This window comes from Sus scrofa, chromosome 13 (genome assembly GCF_000003025.6).
Source record: "Sus scrofa isolate TJ Tabasco breed Duroc chromosome 13, Sscrofa11.1, whole genome shotgun sequence".
Classification (NCBI taxonomy): Eukaryota; Metazoa; Chordata; class Mammalia; order Artiodactyla; family Suidae; genus Sus; species Sus scrofa.
In genome coordinates this window covers 61,954,738-61,973,121 of record NC_010455.5, presented here as the reverse complement: position 1 = coordinate 61,973,121, position 18,384 = coordinate 61,954,738, and the positions used below count along the sequence as shown (strand labels likewise).

Here is an 18,384-nt window from a genome sequence, read left to right as displayed (position 1 = left end):
AATATGTGTTTGAACTGCATGAGTCCACTTAGACATGGCTATGCAGATTTTTTTTCAATAGTAAATACTACAGGACCACAAAATCCAAAGTTGGTTGAATCTGTGGATGTGGAATTATAGATATGGAAGGCTAAATAAATTATATGGGGATTTTCAACTGTACTGAAGGTTGGTGCTTCTAACCCTGTATTATTCAAGAATTAACTGTATCAGCAAATTGACTCCAACAAGATGTTAAAAATGATCAAATGGCGGACTTCCCTTTGTGGTTCAGTGGGTTATGAACCTGACTAGTATCCTTGAAGATGTGGGTTCAATCCCTGGCTTTGCTCAGTGGGTTAAGTATCCAATGTTGCCAAGAGCTGCAGTGAAGATTGCAGGAGCAGCTCGGATCCCATGTTGCTGGGGCTGTGATATAGGTCTGCATCTGTAGCTCCGATTTGACCTCTAGCCTGGGAAACTTCCATATGCTGCAGGTGCAGCCATAAAAAGAAAAAAAATTATCAAGTGGAATTTATTCCAGAGAGAGAAGGATGTTTCAACATTCACAAAGGAATGTGATACACCATATTAACAAAAAAGCAAGATTAAAATCAAATGATCATCTCAGAGAATGTAGAAAGTATCTGACATTTTTAAGTTCTAGCCACAATTAGGCAGCATTAAAAAAGGCATCCAAATTTTAAAATAAGAAATAAAACTGTCACTATTTCAGATCACATGATACCACATAGAAAAAAACAAAGATTCCACCAAAAAAGAAAAAAACCTATTGTAATTAATAAATGAATTCTTCTAAATTATAAGACTAGAACTCCCATGTGACTCTGCTATTCTACTTCTGGATATTCACCTGAAGAACACAAATACACTAATATGAAAAAGATATATGTACCCTCTAAATTCATTGCAGCATTTATAATAGCCAATATGTGCCAACAACCTAAGCATCCACTGGTGGATGAATGGATAAATACGTGGTATATATACACAGTGGAATAGTAGCCAAAAAAAAAAAAAAAAAAAAAGAATGAAAAAATGCCATTTGGGAGTTCCTGTCATGCTTAAGTGGTTAACAAACCCAGATGGTATCCATGAGGACGTGGGTTTGATCCCTGGCTTGCTCAGTGGGTTAAGGATCTGGCATTGCCGTGAGCTGCGGTGTAGGTCGCAGACGCAGCTCAGTTCTAACATTGCTGTGGCTGTGGTGTAGGCCGGCAGCTACACCTCTGATTCGACCCCCCTAGACTGGGAACCTCCATATGCAATGGGTGTGGCCCTAAAATGACCAAAAAAAATGCCATTTGTAGCTACATGGATGGACCCTGAAAGTACTATGTTAAGAGAATAAGTCAGAAGGATAAAGGCAAATACAATATGATTTCACTGATACGTGGCATCTAAAAAAATAATCAAATGAAAACAAATTCATAGATAAAGAGATAAGGTTAGTGGTTACCAGAGGGGAAGGGGATTGGGGGATGAGCAAAATGGGTGAAGGGGGTCACCTGCATGGTAATGAATAGTGACTAGACTGGTAGTGACGATCACTCTGTAGTGTATTCATATGGCAAATGTTAATGCTATATACCTGAAACTTTTAAAAAAAGTATTTAAAAAGAAACTACCTAAGCTTTCCAAATTAAAATTGTGGTTGATGAAGTAGGATTTTTTAACAGTAAGGATTTCCTCAGCTGAACAAAGACACTGAGATGTGAAAGAGGTGTGTTCAAGGAATGGGAAATATTTCAGCAGGGAAAGATTAAAATGTGGCTGTAAAGGAATGGCTGGAGATAACAAAGGGAAAGCACATTGTGTAGATATCTGCAAACTGCTCTGAATTCCACACCAACATGAGTTTAGGACGCTCAGGTTTTTGGATTACAAAGATCATCATGTTGTTTGATTTCACCTTACAATATTTTTCCCATCATATATATTAAACTGGAATATATTAATTATCTAAGAATGGTGCAAGGGGTCTACCCACATATCTACACTAATCTTTTGTTGCTCAGATAAATTTATGGAGCATGGGCATGAAAATTGTTTATAATAAAGTCTTCTACCCTCAAAAGTACAGCCAGAAGGAGCAAGAATCCACTGTGACTAAATTTCTGATAAGCTCAAAACTGCTCCCTCTTCTTACTTATCCGCAATGCCTCTGCAAATATGGTTTAAAAATAGAAGAAAATCCAAAATCCTTTTTCTTCTTCAAAAAGCACTTCCCAGGGCTCCTCAGTCTCTGGAAATACACACACACATATACATATAGGCCCAGCCTCTGGAAAGTCAAAATGTCCTACGGTGGCAAGGGAATATTGGCCTCCAAGCTGTTTGGTGAGCTCGGCTCCTGGTGATGTATGTTAGTCTCTCTTTTCATTCCTTTCTTTTTTTGAACATCATTTAGGCAGTGCTGATTCAGGCAGCACAGCACTACTCCACAGGGTCTAGCAGGATATCCTGCCTGCTCCCTTCTTCTCCTTTACAAAGATGAGCACCACAGGTTGAGTCACTGCTGTTTTTTCCAGCTTTCTCTCTGTACTTTATTCTATAGGCAGGGATTCCAGATAATTGTGGAGCCTGGGCATTTATCATGCAGCCATTTCTACTGCAGCTCTTCTCTATGGATGAGACTGAATCTAAAATAATGAGTTTGGGGAGTTTTTATTTGCGGTCTGGTGCTTCTCTAAGGACAAGAACTAACCCACCAATTATACAGACTTTAAGGAGTCCTCAATTCTGAAGAATCAGCTGCTTCCTTCAATGATCATGAAATGGCAAATCCAATCCTGTTTTGTTTATATCCTGTGATTTTTCCTATAGGCAGGCCCCCAAGCAGAAGTAAAGATCTAGACCAAGTTAATCATGATAAAGACAATATTCTGCATCTGGAGACTACATGGGAAAGCCAATTACCTCCCAAGGATGTAAGATTCAAAAGTAAGGACCTGCATGATGTGGTACAAAGCTATTTACTCAATGGCTGCAGCACAAGCGTTATAGCAAAGCTTTTTAGAAGTACAAAATCTCCAGGCCCACTCCAGATCTAGTGATTCATGATCTATATTTTTTTATTATAGTTGACTTATAGTGTTGTGCCAATTTCTGCTATAGAACGAACTCATACATATGTATATGTACTATATGTATATACTATATGTACCTTCTTTCTCTCATACTATCTTTCAACATATTCTATCCCAAGAGATTGTGTGTGTTCCCTGTGCTGTACAGTAGGACTTCATTACTTATCCATTCTAAATGTAATATTTTGAATCTACCAACATTTTAAGATATGCCTGTTCACATTAAGGTTTAATACATGGCCTCAAACCTGGAGTTTAACAACCATTTGAGATGTTTACCAGTTTTGCAATTATACACCACAACTTCAAAACTGTAGGACTCATTCTTCTCACCTGTCGAAAGGGGATAATATACCTATCTCAGTACCATGGCGGAAATTAAATTAGATGCCAAAAGTCAAAGCATAGCCTACATGATTATTATTATACAATAATGATTTCTGGACTTATGTGGCTTTCAAGGCATATTAATGGTGTTATACAGGAAATCTCCTGGCACTTTTTAATGTGGGATCTATTTTTCAGTCCAGCCCCCAAACGGGAAATGACTCTTTCCACCCAAAGGAGAGTATGAAAAGAAAAGGAATACAGGAGATCCCATCATGACTCAGCAGTTAACGAACCCAAACAGCATCCATGAGGAAGTGGGTTAAATCCCTGGCCTCGCTCAGTGGGTTAAGGATTCAGCATTGCTGTGAGCTGTGCTGTAGGTCGCAGACATGGCTGGGATCTCGAGTTGCTGTGGTTCTGGCATAGGCTAGTGGTTACAGCTCCAGTTGTACCCCAAGCCTGGGAACCGCCATATGCTGCGGTGCATTCCTAAAAAGACAACAAGGCAAAGAGAAGGAAGGAAGGAAAGGAAAGGAAAGGAAAGGAAAGGAAAGGAAAGGAAAGGAAAGGAAAGGAAAGGAAAGGAAAGGAAAGGAAGAAAAAGAAAGAAAGAAAGAGAGAGAAAGAGAGAGAGAAAGGAGAAATAGATGAACAAGGCAACGAGAAGAAAGGAGAGGAGAATATAAAAGAAAATAGTGGGAAGAAGAAAGAATAAGAAAGAAGATGAGGGATAAAGGGGTAAGGAGATCCTGGCCCTCTAGTTCCCAGGAATGCAATGTCTTTATAGCAGTACTTCCTGGCTCTATGAGTGAGCTGACTTTCTCTAGGTATTTAGAGCATCTAGTGACCTCTAACATTCTCTTTAGACCATTTCTCTCTTGCAACTAATAGTCATACCTATATCAATTTCCAGCAGATACTGTCCTTTTAAGGTCCATTCAAGGATGTCTAGCCTTGTCCATTCACGAGAACACTTCAGAAATGTCTAGAATGATAATGATTAATACTTGATGATTAACACTAGTTCCCAGACCAGTGACAGAAAACTAAAAGTATATTGGGAGAAGCACCAGAGTCACTGGAAGAACATTCCAAGTGTATATTAGGAGAACTTTAGCCTATAATGCCAGCCATTTTCTCTTTTACAGACTAGTTGTATGAACACTGAAGAGTGAGGTGACCTGTCTGAATCTTATCCTTCTAGCCTGTGAACTCAGCAGAGCAAGCAATACATTGTCTTCAGCTCTTTTCTGGCATCAGGATTATATGATTTTAACTCTGATGCACATGTGGCAATTTCTAAGACTGGAGAGAGACAAGTATGGTGCTATCCAAACAGAAAAGACCTCTGAAAAGAAGAGGGAAATGAGCATGGCTGAGGGTGGATGGAAGGTGGGGGGAAGAGGTTGGAGGAAGTTAGAGAAGGACAGAGTTGACTTGTGTCCAAGAGGGCACCATGTTATCTAAACAGATGGGCATGAATATTACCAGCTAGGAACAATTCTTATTGCATCCCACATGATGAGTGAGGGTTGGTGCCCCAGCTGTGCAGGCAGCTGTCTGCCATGAGGCTATATGCCCAGCTAAATGGTAAATCTTTTCTGGAATTGATGAGCCATACTCAAACAGCAGCCAGATCTCTGAAGCTCCACATCAATCATGTCACCTCTCACACATTCCTTTTCCTTGAGTTAGACAAACAAATGCAAAGGGGTCTGAACTTCCCTAAGTCCCTTCCCCTCTAATTTGCATACCAGCCACACTACCTATTGATAATGATACTTCCTCCTCTATGAGATCATGCAATTTCCAATTGGCATGTGTAGTATCTGAAATGAAAAAGAATAGCAAACACTATTAATTCAAATCTCAGGGAATGACCTTAATTTTTTACTAAGAGAATTACACCAGCAACTAGAAATATGGATACATAGAATTTCAACATGGGAAGGCCCCCTTCAACCCCCATCATTTTTCAAATGAAGGATGGGGGATCAAGGTCATACCATGTATTGGTGAAAAGACTGACTTTTGAATCCAGGTTACATGATCAGCACTTTCGTTCTGCTTCTACCACTCTTTTATTAGAGAGCATCTGGCCTTCTAATTGAAACCCAATTTTGCCTGTTAGACAAATTATGACTTTGGGAAAGTCACATAACCTATCTCAGCCTCAGATTACCTCTTTTGCAAATGGGGATCATTAAAAGTATATTAAAGCAGGTTGAGAGCTAGTAAAGGGAACCACTTCATGTAATTGCTGGCACATAAGGGGACTTCAAGAAAATGGGGCCGAGGAAGGGAGTTTTATTATAACTGTACTTTTCTGCCACGTAACTATTAATATCTCATCATATTACCTACTGGTGGCTTTCCTCTGGCAGGATATTATTCACTTGTAATCACAGTTTACAGGTACTGTGGCATGTTGGTATGTTCATGGTTCTATGCAATCTTCTTAGTCCTTGCCTAAATAGATTGATTATCTTTCACTGAGTGTCATCCACCCAAACTGAAAGCACTATTACCCTACTATTAGGGTGTTTCCCATTCTTTGCCTTTAGAAACTTACCTATAACCAACTTTTTTGTGCTCTTAGGTGGGGTCTACATTTTCAGTCAGTTCATCTGGCTAAATTCCCAGAAGTTTTTTTGAATATAAAGAACTCTCTGAAATTATTTCTCACAGTAAAATATAAGTCACCATAGTCATATACACAGAGCTGCATTTATCAGATTTAAAATTCTTCCAATTTATCAGATTTAGAATTCTTCCATATATATATAGAATTCTTCTATATATATATATATATATATATAGAGAGAGAGAGAGAGAGAGAGAGAGAGAGAGAGAAAGAAAGAAAGAAAATGCACATCTCTTGGAGAGAGTAACAGAATATATTTGGATCAAAACTATTTTCAGAGGTATATTTAAGTACAAGGGAAGAACAAGACCTATAAGGAATGTGATAGTTTTGTGTTAAAGGAAAGACTGATGCAGACAAATGCAGTATGGCTCAAAAAAGGAACAAAATGTCTGTGGATTGGATTTACAGGGAAAGATCTAAAAGTAATGCATATGTATAGCCTGATTCTGTTTCAAGTAAAGAAAACTCAAACAGCCTTTAAGCTTGAAGTAAACATCAGAATCGAAAAAAAAAAAATTTACTTTGTTTTGCATTTCATTTATTTGCTTTAAAATTTTTTTCAAAAAGATCCTATAGCACATTTCCCTCTAATCCCCCCAGCTTGCTCCATTAATGTTAAATGCAATTATTTGGCATAAATAAGAAAGGAGGAGATGCAGAAGTTACTTTCTCCTTCATGAATGAATCATATCTACTCTTTACACTCCATCAAACTATCAAAAAAAAATGGGAGTAGGTGAGAGAATGACAGTTATCATTTTGCTACAGGGGTTCACAGTCTAACAAATATGAAATCACTGTTTCTTCTTCTTCTTTCTGACTCTGCCTCTTGCCTCTGATGTGGACTCTAGGTTAGCCTGCCTCATATCCAGCAGAGGAGGCAGCATGAATGTGCCTGCCTGACTTTTATCTTTTATAAGACATCTGAAAAGCATATCAGTATACATATTATCATTCCATTTGACCTTCTATGTAATCAATACACTGAGCTTAACACCAGTGAGTGGCAACTTTTAATAAGTGAGATTCAACAACACCATTTACTTGTGTAATTCAGAGAAAGATTACAAAACATCAATCCAACACATATTTGCACAGAAAGCACATCAAAGAACATCATTTGTAAGCAAAATAATAAAGAAAAGAAATAGTTCAAGAGAGCAATCATGAAAAATAAAATAATACACAGAAACAAATGTATCTGAAAGAGGCTCTACTCAAATCTGTTTTACTATTTATGAAGTAGTTAAAGAAAATGAGAAATGAAGTATGACTCAGTACCCTAAGGCCAGAATATTAAACTTTCTGTAACCCCAGAACCATATTTCCAAACAAAATCTTACTTAGACACTCAATACATAATGTAAGTCAGAGAGGCAGGGTAAAAGCCAGTGTGTGAATTTTGGAATTCCACAAGCACTCGCTCTAGGTTAACTCCACAGAATCATGAAAGGTATGGGGAACGTGGCTTGAAACCACAGTCCTAACAGAAGCTAGCGAAGGGATGCTTGGAGGTAGAAATGGTGGCAAAGGAAGAAAGAGAATCTTGAGAGAGTATACAAAAATAAAAGGGAAATTTAAATGGGAGAAAAGAGAGTAAGCTAAGCTAAGAGAGAGAATTTACAAATAATTTTTTAAAAAGTCAGTGTGTTTTAACATCATCTCTCTCAATTCCTTCAGAAGGTACTTTTTTAAACAGCTCTGATTGTTAGAACAAAAGATGCTATTTGGGATCTGTAAAAATGGTGTCAGATTGTGGTGTTGGATCAGACAACTTACACTTAAAGCAATAAGTCGGGTAAGCAGGAAATGGGAGGATAGAGTCATTTTTCATGTACATCACAGTTTTCAACCTCAAAAAAAAAAAAACCCTCTGAAATAAATTAATGCCCCTTCCAAATTCCACATTCAAAACAAGGCCTTTAAACAATGAGCCAAACATATTCGAAGATATGGGGCAATTTTATATATACTTTAAGCCCAAACATTCTAAGACCAGCTTAACGTTAAAAATCTCCCTCTGAATTTTCATGTCTAGCCATCCTTTGTCACTGTGCCTTACAAAAATGTGATGCCTTAAGAAATTCTGAAATAAACATAATCCCTCTTTTTAACTCCAGAGCTTGAATGTTTAACCCTATAGGTGAGTCAGCATTTATTTGGCCAATGGGTGATATATGGATGGGTAGACAGATGGGTGGGTAGATAGATATGTAGATGGGTAGGCAGATGGGTGGACAGGTGGATGAATAGGTGGATGGATGGATGGATGGATGGATGGATGACCCAGAGATCCCATCTCTGCCACTCCTCAAAATAAAAGGCCAAAGTTTGGGTAGAAATAGGAAATAACATAAAGCAAAGAATAAAGGCTGGCTTTGAATTCCAAATACAAATAATAATAACCTCTCTAAATATCATTTTCATTCTGGCTGTGATCTCAATGGTCATTTTGAGTTCAAAGCACAATAACTCCGTCTACTCGTGGGTGAGTCATTGAGTCCATGACCATATGTGAGTAACTCTGCCTTAAGGGAAATGCTAGTTCTGATCCCTCTCCTTTGGAAAGAGTTCCGAAATTATTATCAAGGACAAGATTTTCTTGCAAAGATACATATCCAGCAACTCTCTGGAGCCTGCCCAGATATTTGCAGTCATAAGCCTAAGCCTTCTCTTTTCTGATTAAAAAAAAAAATGAGTGAGGGTGAAATATAAAAAGAAAATGGCAATGGACATCACATGCCCTTTAGGTGGAGCATGCTTGCAAGGAGGCAGCAGTAATTTTGAAGTAGTAAAGCTCTTGGGTATCTTTATCAATAGCTTCCAAGGATCTATTATTTCTTGGCCTTTAAAAGAAAGGAGAAAGCACACACATAAACAATTATTGAGCTTTTAATATTGGCTGTGCTCTGGGCTTCTGAAGATATTACAGCCAATGAGGCAAGTATAGTCTCTGCTCTTATGGAGCATATAGTGGCATAAGAAATCAGCTATGAAAAGTCAGCAGCATCATGGGGGCTCTAGTGAAGTGATTCAGGGAGATATGTGGGTGACATAAGAGTATATAACCAGAGATCCCAAATAGAGGCCAACGAAGTCCCCCACTGGTAAGTGGGAATAAACAGGCACTCACTGGACAGAGAATGGGAAAGAACAGTATTCCAGGGAAAGGTTACAGATGGGCAAAATGCAGAAGCTGGAAATGAACAGGGAATATTTAGGACTCTGAAAGAATTTCACTGAGGTTGGAGCACAGAGAAAGTGGAAGAGAGGCAGGGGATTAGGAATCAGGGAAGATCCATTATTTATCAGCTTATAAGTATGAATACATGAAGCTCTTATATTGTATAAATTCCTGTGCTGTATCTTGATAAAAAGTTAGAGGAACATAAAACACTGAATTAATTCAGTCTGGCTTTGGGCTTCCTTCCTTACCTCCTTGACCAACATACCCCTGACTACCTGCTGACTTGGGGTACTGTGGCTCTGTCTATGAACAGTGTTCCTTTTCCAAAAAGCTTTGATATCCTGAGATAAAAGGAGTCAGTTCTCTACGGAATTCAGATCTCTCTGTGCAGTCACAATTTTTACAGAAGCACTATGATTTGTAAAAATAAACGAAAGGAAAAAACCTTGATTCATGTCACCTAAGTATATGGTATGATTATTAATTTCATATTTTCTATTTTTTACCCTCATCGTTAGGCTCTGGGTGATAAAAATAATGTCTTATTTACAGACTGCTTTGTGTAGGATTTTTTACTTTTTAACTTTTATTATTAAATTATAGTTGATTTCCAATGTTCAGTTAATTTCTGCAATACAGCAAAGTGACCCAGTCTCATATATATATATGGACATATATATATACACACACATACATACACAAACACACGCACATTCTTCTCATAGCATCTTCTGTCATGTTCTAGCCCAAGAGACTGGACATAATATCCAGTGCTGTACAGTAGGACCCCACTGCTTATCCATGATAACTTTAATAGTTTATATCTCCCAACCCCAAACTCCCTGTCCATCCCACTTCCTTCCTGCTCCCCCATGGCAACCACGAGTCTGCACTCCATGTCGATGATCAGTTTCTGATTTATAGACAGGACCATATGTACCAGATTTTAGATTCCACTTATAGGTGATATTGCATGGTATTTGTCTTTCTCTTTCTGACTGACTTCACTTAGTCTGAGAATCTCTACTTCCATCCATGTTGCTGCAAATGGCATTATTTCATTCTCTTTATAGCTGAGTAGTTCTCCAATGTATATATGCACCACATCTGCTTAATCCATTCATCTGTCAATGGACATTTGAGTTTTTTCCATGTCTTGGCTGTTGTGAATACTACTGCAATGAGTATAGGGGTGCATGTAACTTTTTGAATGAATGTTTTTTTCTGTATATATGCCCAGGAGTTGGACTGCTGAATCACATTGTAGTTCTATATTTAGTTTTCTGAGGAACCTCCATCCTATTTTCAATACATTCCATATTTACATTGGAAAGTTAATACCAATTTACATTCCCACCAATAGTTCAGGAGGGTTTCCTTTTCTCCACACCCTCTCCAGGATTTGTTATTGGTTGACTTGTTAATGGTGGCCATTCTGACTGGTGTGAAGTGGTATCTTATTAGAGTTTTTATTTGCATTCATCTAATAATTAGGAATGTTGAGCATTTTTCCAACAATGTTGAATGTTCTGCCTACTGGCTAACCATATATCTTCTTTGGAGAAAAGTCTATTTAGGTCTTTGCCCCAATTTTTGATTGGGTTGTTTGTTCTTTTGCTGTTGAGTTTTATTTATTGTGTATTTTGGAGGTAAGCCTTTGTCGGTTACACTGTTTGCAAAGAACTTCTCCCATTCTGTGGGTTGTCTTTTTGGGTTTTTTAATGGTTTCCTTTGCTGTGCAAAATATTTTGAGTTTAATTAGGTCCCATTGCTTTATTTGCGTCTTTAATGTTATTATTCTAGGGGTGGATCAAACAAGATACTGTTGTGATTGACGTCAAAGAGAGATCTGCCTATGTTTCTGTCTAGGAGTTTTATAGTATCTGGCCTTATATATAGGTCTTTAATCTATTTTGAGTTTATTTTTGTGTATGGTATTATAGTGTTCTAATTTCATTGTTTTATGTATAGCTGTCCAGTTTTTCCAGCACAACTTAGTGAAGATACTCTCTTTCCTCTACTGTATGTTCTTGCCTCCTTTGTCATAGATTAGTTGACCATAGGTGCTTGGGTTTCTTACTGGGCTTTCTATCCTGTTCCATTGATTATATTTCTGTTTTTGTGCCAGTACCATACTGTTTTGATGACTCTTATTTGTAGCATAGTCTGAAAACGGGGAGCCTGATTCCTCTCTTTTTTTTTTTCCACAATATTGCTTTAGCTATTCAGGGTCTCTTGTGTTTCCCTACACATTTTAAAATATTTTTTTCTAGTTCTATGAAGAATGTCCTTGGTAATTTGATAGGGGTTGCACTGAATCTGTAGATTGCCTTAGGTAGTTCAGTTATTTTTACAATATTTATTCTTCCAATCCAAGAGCATGGCATATCTTTCCATCTGTTCATGTTATCTTTGATTTCTTTCTCCAGTGTCTTAGAATCATCAGAGCACATACAGGTCTTTTGTCTCATTAAGTAGGTTTATTTCTAGGTATTTAATTCTTTTTGATGTGATGGTAAATGGGATGGTTTCCCTAATTTCTCTTTCTGATCTTTCATTGTCAGTATATAGAAATGCAATTGATTTCTGTGTATTAATTTCATATCCTGCAACTTTACCAAATTCATTGATGAGCTCTAACAGTTTTCTGGCAGTTTCTTTAGGATGTTCTAGGTATTGTATCATGTCATCTGCCAACAGTGAAAGTTCCACTTTTCCAATTTGGATTCCCTTTATTTCTTTTTTCTTCTCTGATTGCCGTTTCTAGGGCTTCCAAAACTATGTTGAATAATAGTGGTGAAAGTGGACATCCTTGTAATGTTCCTGATTTTAATGAAAATGCTTTTAGTTTTTCACCATTAAGAATGATATTAGCTGTGGGTTTGTCACGTATGGCTTTTATTATGTTGATTTAGGTCCCTCGATACCCACGTTTTGGAGGGTTAGAAATTAGAAATTAGAGCCAAGCATAAAAGCTGAATCTCTATACTACCGGTCTACTGTCCCCCAAATAGCCACTTTTTTGGTTTTAGTTTATTTTCTTTCAGACTCTTTTTTTCCTGTATGTACAAAGGCACTTTTGACACAGTTAGGATGGTCTTACTGCTCATTCAATAACCTGATTTTTTTCACTCAATATTGTATTATGACTGTTCTCAAAATCATCCCAAATACTTAAAGTTATGATTTGGAGGATTCATTATTTACCAACTGATACTAAAAGTCTACCGAACTCCCATAATGTGTAAACCCTGTGTTGTGTATTGTTTCACTTAAAGACATAGGAAATCCAGACCATAACGTCAAAAAACCTTTTAAAAGATTGTGTGCGGTCTGTGGTAAACAATCCCTTAAGCTCTCAGAACTTATTTCCTAATAGCTATAAAATGGGGGTAGTAACACCATCTCAATAGGGTGTGAGAGAAGATGTGAAATGCTTAGCATTTAGTAGGTCAAAAATAAGTATTAGTTCCCTTAGAGAATCCTGCACATGGAAAAATGACCAATACTAGGGGACAGACATAAAACTGGCCATTTGCCAGGAAAGGAGGGGATGTGAGAATAAAGAACTTACAGTAGGGTGGAAGCTTGCTACTCCCAGTGTGGTTTAAGGACCAGCAGCATCAGCATCACCTGGGAGCTTATTAGAAATCCCCAACTTCAAGCCCTGCCCCAGACCTGAGTCAGAATCTATATTTTAGCAATATTCCTAGGTGATATGTATGCCAATTAAAGTTTGAGGAGCACTGGGACAGACTGGTTCTTGGTGATGGGTAAAAATTAGATACTCTGAGAAAAGAAGGGGACAAAGAAAGGCATCCCAAGTTTGGGGAGAAAAGGGAAACACAGTCTCATAAGCCAAAATACTGCAATGTTCTTAGCAGGTACTTTACTTAAAGCAAGGCTTTGTTGAGGGTACAGTGAGAGATGAAACCAGATTTGTAAACCAGGATCATGTGATCCATGGTTGTAGATTCTGGGCAAAGAGGTTTTGCCCTTATCTCTCCTATGGACTAATGCTTTTACACCTTTCCTTTTTTCAATATAGCTACAATCCTAGAAAAAAAATATGAATTTTAAAGTATGAGCATTTGACCAGTGTTGTCACAAGCTGTGGTGTAGGTCACAGATGAGGCTTGGATCCCACATGGCTATGGCATAGGCCTGAAAGCTGTAGCTCCAATTCAACCCCTAGCCTGGGCACTTTCATATGCCATAACTATGGCTCCACAAAAAAAAAAAAAAATCCTCTTTAGAATTCCATCCCCTAATTTTAAAATAAGCACTAGGAATTCCATCCATATGCATTCCGTAAAATTAGAGATCATTATCAGTTTTCTCTGTATCCCTAATACCAAGAGCAGTGACTGGGTCCTCCAACAAACTTTTGTTCAATGGATAAACACATGAATGAATGAATGAATGATTTCAGAGATAACTGAAGTAAACAATGACGCATGTAAGTTACAGTTACATTTTCAGCATAAGAGTAATGAGCAGTGAATTAAGTATGTTCATTTTCAGAAAGAATAAAACTAATTACTGACAATGAACTTCTCTGAAAAAAACAAAACACTGACTTGAAATTGATGGATATCCAACCAAAAGAGACTTCTTACAAAATGGGACCTTTCTACCATGGATGAGAACAGACTGTTTTAGTTACAGTGAACAGTAGTTTGATTTGGAGCCCAAGGATGCTTGGAATTCCTCTGAAAAGTATGGTGCACATCTGCATGAGATTTTAACCAGGTCGAGAATCAAGGCTCAGCACAGGACTGACAGAGTTCATCCACGTACCACTCTCCTTACAGTTCAAGGGAAAAGCAAAGCATTATTGATATTATATGGAGTTTTCTCAGATAATAATCTCAAAAAATAACAAGCATGGAGTGGGTGAAAATTCAAATAGTTTAGTATGTGTTAGAATAATGGACAAGATAAAGGAGAAAGTATTTCTTCGTATTCGCAATGATGAATTGCATAGAATAAGAGGATATTCAAGGCACTTCATTGAAATAGCTCACTTCAAGGGTTGATAATGGTCACTAAGAAGTGTCAGCACCACATTTAAGCAAACTGCAGTCTGGGAGCCTACAACCAGGAAATCTCTGCAGTCTATGTCAGGATGCTTGCTTTTGCAAATACAAAAAAAAAAAAAGGAAAGGAAGGAAGGTGGGAAGGAAAGAAGGAAGACAGGAAGTCAGGAAGGAAGGAAAGCAAACAAAACTAGGTCAAACTGCTTAAGCAAAAATTAAAATGAATCTAGAAAAATAAGTCCTATTTCTGCAAAACGCAGTTTTTTTTCTGACTTTAGGCAAACCTTGCCTGAAGCTTTAGACAACATCCTCAAGTCCCAGAACTCCAGTCCTGCCTCACCACTCTCCTCCATCCCGGCTTAACTCTCAGGCTCCAGGGAGAGCCAAGAGGATTTCCACCAACTTTGGAGCACCAAAACTTCCCAGGTTCAAATCCAGTCAGAAATTAGATTTTCCCCCCAGTAACCCATGAATTGACTTTAATCACTCCAATTTGCCCACCTTGAACTAATTACCTAAGCTAGAATAGGGTGAAATTATACTGATTGGCTGGACTGGGTCATGTGCTCCTTTCTGGATCAATCACTGTAACCATGTGGATTTCATGCTCCCTGAGGGCAGGCTCACAGCTTCCACCTCTGGAGCCCAACCTAAAAGTCCAAGAGTAAAAGCAGGGATGAAAAAGAATTCTCCCAGAGGAAAGTTCAGGTTTTGTGATCAGAGAAGGAGGAAATGGACTCTGGGCAGGCCAAAAGAGAAAACCTATACTAAAATGGCATTCAGGTGATAGCTTTTATAGGCTGTATTTGACAGCAACAATTACCCCCAAGGCCTTATATTTGCCATTGACAGTAGAAGTATAAGACACATATAGAGCAGTTGCCTTTAGTGGAAGTACATCATATGCTGTTCATAATTCACAAGTGGCCAACATAAGCCAAAATGCATCAGTGGATCTTAAAATTTGAAGACTTGGTCTCTGTTTCCGTCATCATTCTCCACATTCCTACCCTCCATTCTGCAATACTTGATCCCCTTTTCCTTGAAAGCACTCTGATATCTCCTGTGTCCAGGCTTGTACACATGCTATTTTCCTGTCTAACTCACATCTGCCATCCATTCTGTTGGCTGCACATCCCTCACACAACCTACCCCTTCTCTGGGATAACCCTTGCCCATTATTCAGGTCCCCCCCTCAAAGAAGCCTAAGTTAAGTCCACCTCTGCTAACTTCTCTCACAGTATCCAATGCTTCAGCTTTAATAGCTCTGATCCCATTTAATAGGAAATATTTTACTGTCTCTTGCCACAACTGTATCATAAAATCAATCAAAACAGGAATGGTGTCCTCTTTCCATTGACCTCCTCCAACAAAAACAAAGCTCCAAGGGAAAGTATTAAGTACTTTGGATGGATGGATGCAAGGATGAAAGTTAAAAAAGAGTACTATGCCAACATATACTAAAATATTTCAGCCCTACTTATAGATGTATATGCATGTATAATATTTGTGTGTAATTAACATGTTTCCTGCATTAGATATTTATTGAAGTTCATGGCTTGAGGCACTAGATACACATCAGGGAAAACATAAAAACAGTGCAAAGACAGACAATAAACATCATAAATAAGTAAAGTATCTAACTTGTTAGAATGGAGTAAGTTCTTTAGGAAATATCCAGCAAGATAAGGAGGTTGAGGAATGCTGAGCTGGCAGAATACAATTTTTAAGAGGGTGGGCTCTGTATATATCATTGAGAAGGTAACATTTGAGCAAGATATGAGGGAGGGGAGGACACAGCCATGTAAATACCTAGAAAAAGGACTCCAGGCAGAGGTACAGCAGGTGCAAGAGCCCAGCAGTGAGAACAGGCCTGACTCAATAAAGGCTTATATTGACCCAAATCACAACCATTTTGTTACTAAGAAGAAGAAGAACTACTTTTGCCTAAGTGCCAAAAGATCATTTTTACCCATTTTAAGTGAAATTATTTAAGACAGAAATCCCACAGATATGCTCCAACTTTTTACCATAGCAGCCTGACTTTTTAACTCAAGAGTTTTGTCCAATCAGCCAAAACCTTGAGGAAAAAAAAAAAAAAACATTTTCAGCCAGTGTATATTGACTTTAAAATGTTCATTGGCATTAACTTTATTCATCTGAGAATTTAATGGGCATGCCTTAATTATTCAAAGAGGCAAATGCCTATTAAAATGTGGGAAAATCATGTAATGGCTATGATGAGTTTCTTTTTATTACTGTTTTAATAACTGCAAACTTCAATGAGTACCAACAATTATATTACTATTAGTGCTTATTTTATTCATTAGAAGTTGAGAAATGTCTAAACAGCTAGCATGAGTATTTTGTTTTACCCTTGGTAATGATAAGCTTTCTTATTTGCCTTCTTCCCATCTGGTTTGCTTCCACAGAATGATAAAGAAAAGAGTCTAACAAATTTAATTACGTGAGCCACGTTTGTAAGACTGATACTGTACTAATGAAGACACACTCAGGCTCATACTCCCAAACTTGCTTAAGAGTTGGTAAAAGAATAAGCCTCTTCCTTTATTCTAAACTTCCTGAAATGGTTCCAACAAATCTGAGCAAAGACATCTCTTATATAGATTGAAATAGTATGCCAAACAGCAACACATGAATAATAAGTTCACATGTATTAATATTTACTGTGTGCCCGGTACTGTAAATTATTTCATCTCATCTTCACAACATTCCAAATAAAGGATATTTTGTTATTATTCCCACTAGACAGATTTAAAAAAAAAACCAGAAATTACAATTTGGGTGGCAGGAGTCATGTGGCACTAAGGGATCCCACTCTCTTGGCCATTATGGGTTAAACTTGGGTAAGCACCTGATCAAAGAACTGACCGGACTATCCCTCCCAGGAGAGATGAGTTAATTAGAATCTGCAGTTGACAGGAACCTCCTATGACCTGGAGAGAGAGAAGCAGAGGAGGGCTCTCTGATATGAGAAGAGAATGAAGCAGAGATGGGAGAGTATGGAGGGAGAAAAGAGAGATACTGTTGTGCTCATTGATGCCCTTCTGGTACTTATTCCTGTTCTCTCCTGAGGCCTGACCACCACCCCTAGGCTCAGGATCTGTACACCATATGGTTTCAGATACCTGGGGAGGGTTTCTACTGTTTCCACATTCATTAGGGTTAACTTGCATTAATCTGAGAAAGTATTGGGAACGCATTCATCAGGGGCCTTCACAGGCATCCAATCACAGTACTGGCAGCAGAAAAGTGAGAACCAGTTGGGTCAGAAGCAACAAGTAAAAAATTAGTACATTGCCAGGAGTATTTTTTCACTCTGCTTCTTACACCCAAGTCAATACCCAGCATTAACCCTGCACCCTTTCCAAATCACGTCTGCACAAGACTCTAAGTAATAATAACCACTTGAAAATCAGAGACTCAAGGCTTCATGCTGTTAAAAGACATTTTCCAAAATCTAACACCAAGAATATAGCATTCTACTTTCACCCGCACACCAATATTTTTTAGGACTTACCATGTATGACCGTTCTTCATTAGTTTCACTTTCATTGCATGCCATGGTTTTCCTCTGCAGCACCCATCACAACTATAATAAAATAATTGTGCATTTATTTATTTCTCATCTGTATCCCCTGCTAGACTTAGTTCCATGTAGGTAGACTCTGTATGTCTAGAGCAATAGCTTCCATAGAGTGGATTCTCAGAATTTTTTATTAAGGTATAGTTGATTTACAATATTTATTCAATTTCTGTTATACACCAAAGTGACCAAATCACACAAAGTTCCCTGTGCTGCTCAGTAGGGCCGCAAAGCAAATCCATTCCAAATATAACAGTTTGCAGCCCCAGACCCCAAATTGCCCATCCGTCCCACTCCCTCTCCCTCTCCCCTACACCCTGGGAACCACAAGTCTGCTCTCATTGGCCTGTTTTGTAAATAGGACCAACTATACCATATTTTAGGATTCTCAAATAAGTGATATCATATGGTATTTGTCTTTCTCTTTCTGGCTTACTTATGAGAATCTCTAGTTCCATCCATGTTCATGCAAGTGGAATTACTAG

General features: G+C 38.1%; 1 long non-coding RNA gene across 1 annotated transcript; it reads right to left on the bottom strand.

The window, feature by feature from the left end:
• On the bottom strand, positions 3,366 to 17,907 carry LOC102163442. The gene is made up of 4 exons (XR_002337745.1): positions 17,834 to 17,907; positions 5,186 to 5,248; positions 4,317 to 4,404; positions 3,366 to 3,422 (listed from the first exon to the last, which is right to left on the bottom strand). It is a non-coding gene; the product is annotated as an uncharacterized LOC102163442 (long non-coding RNA).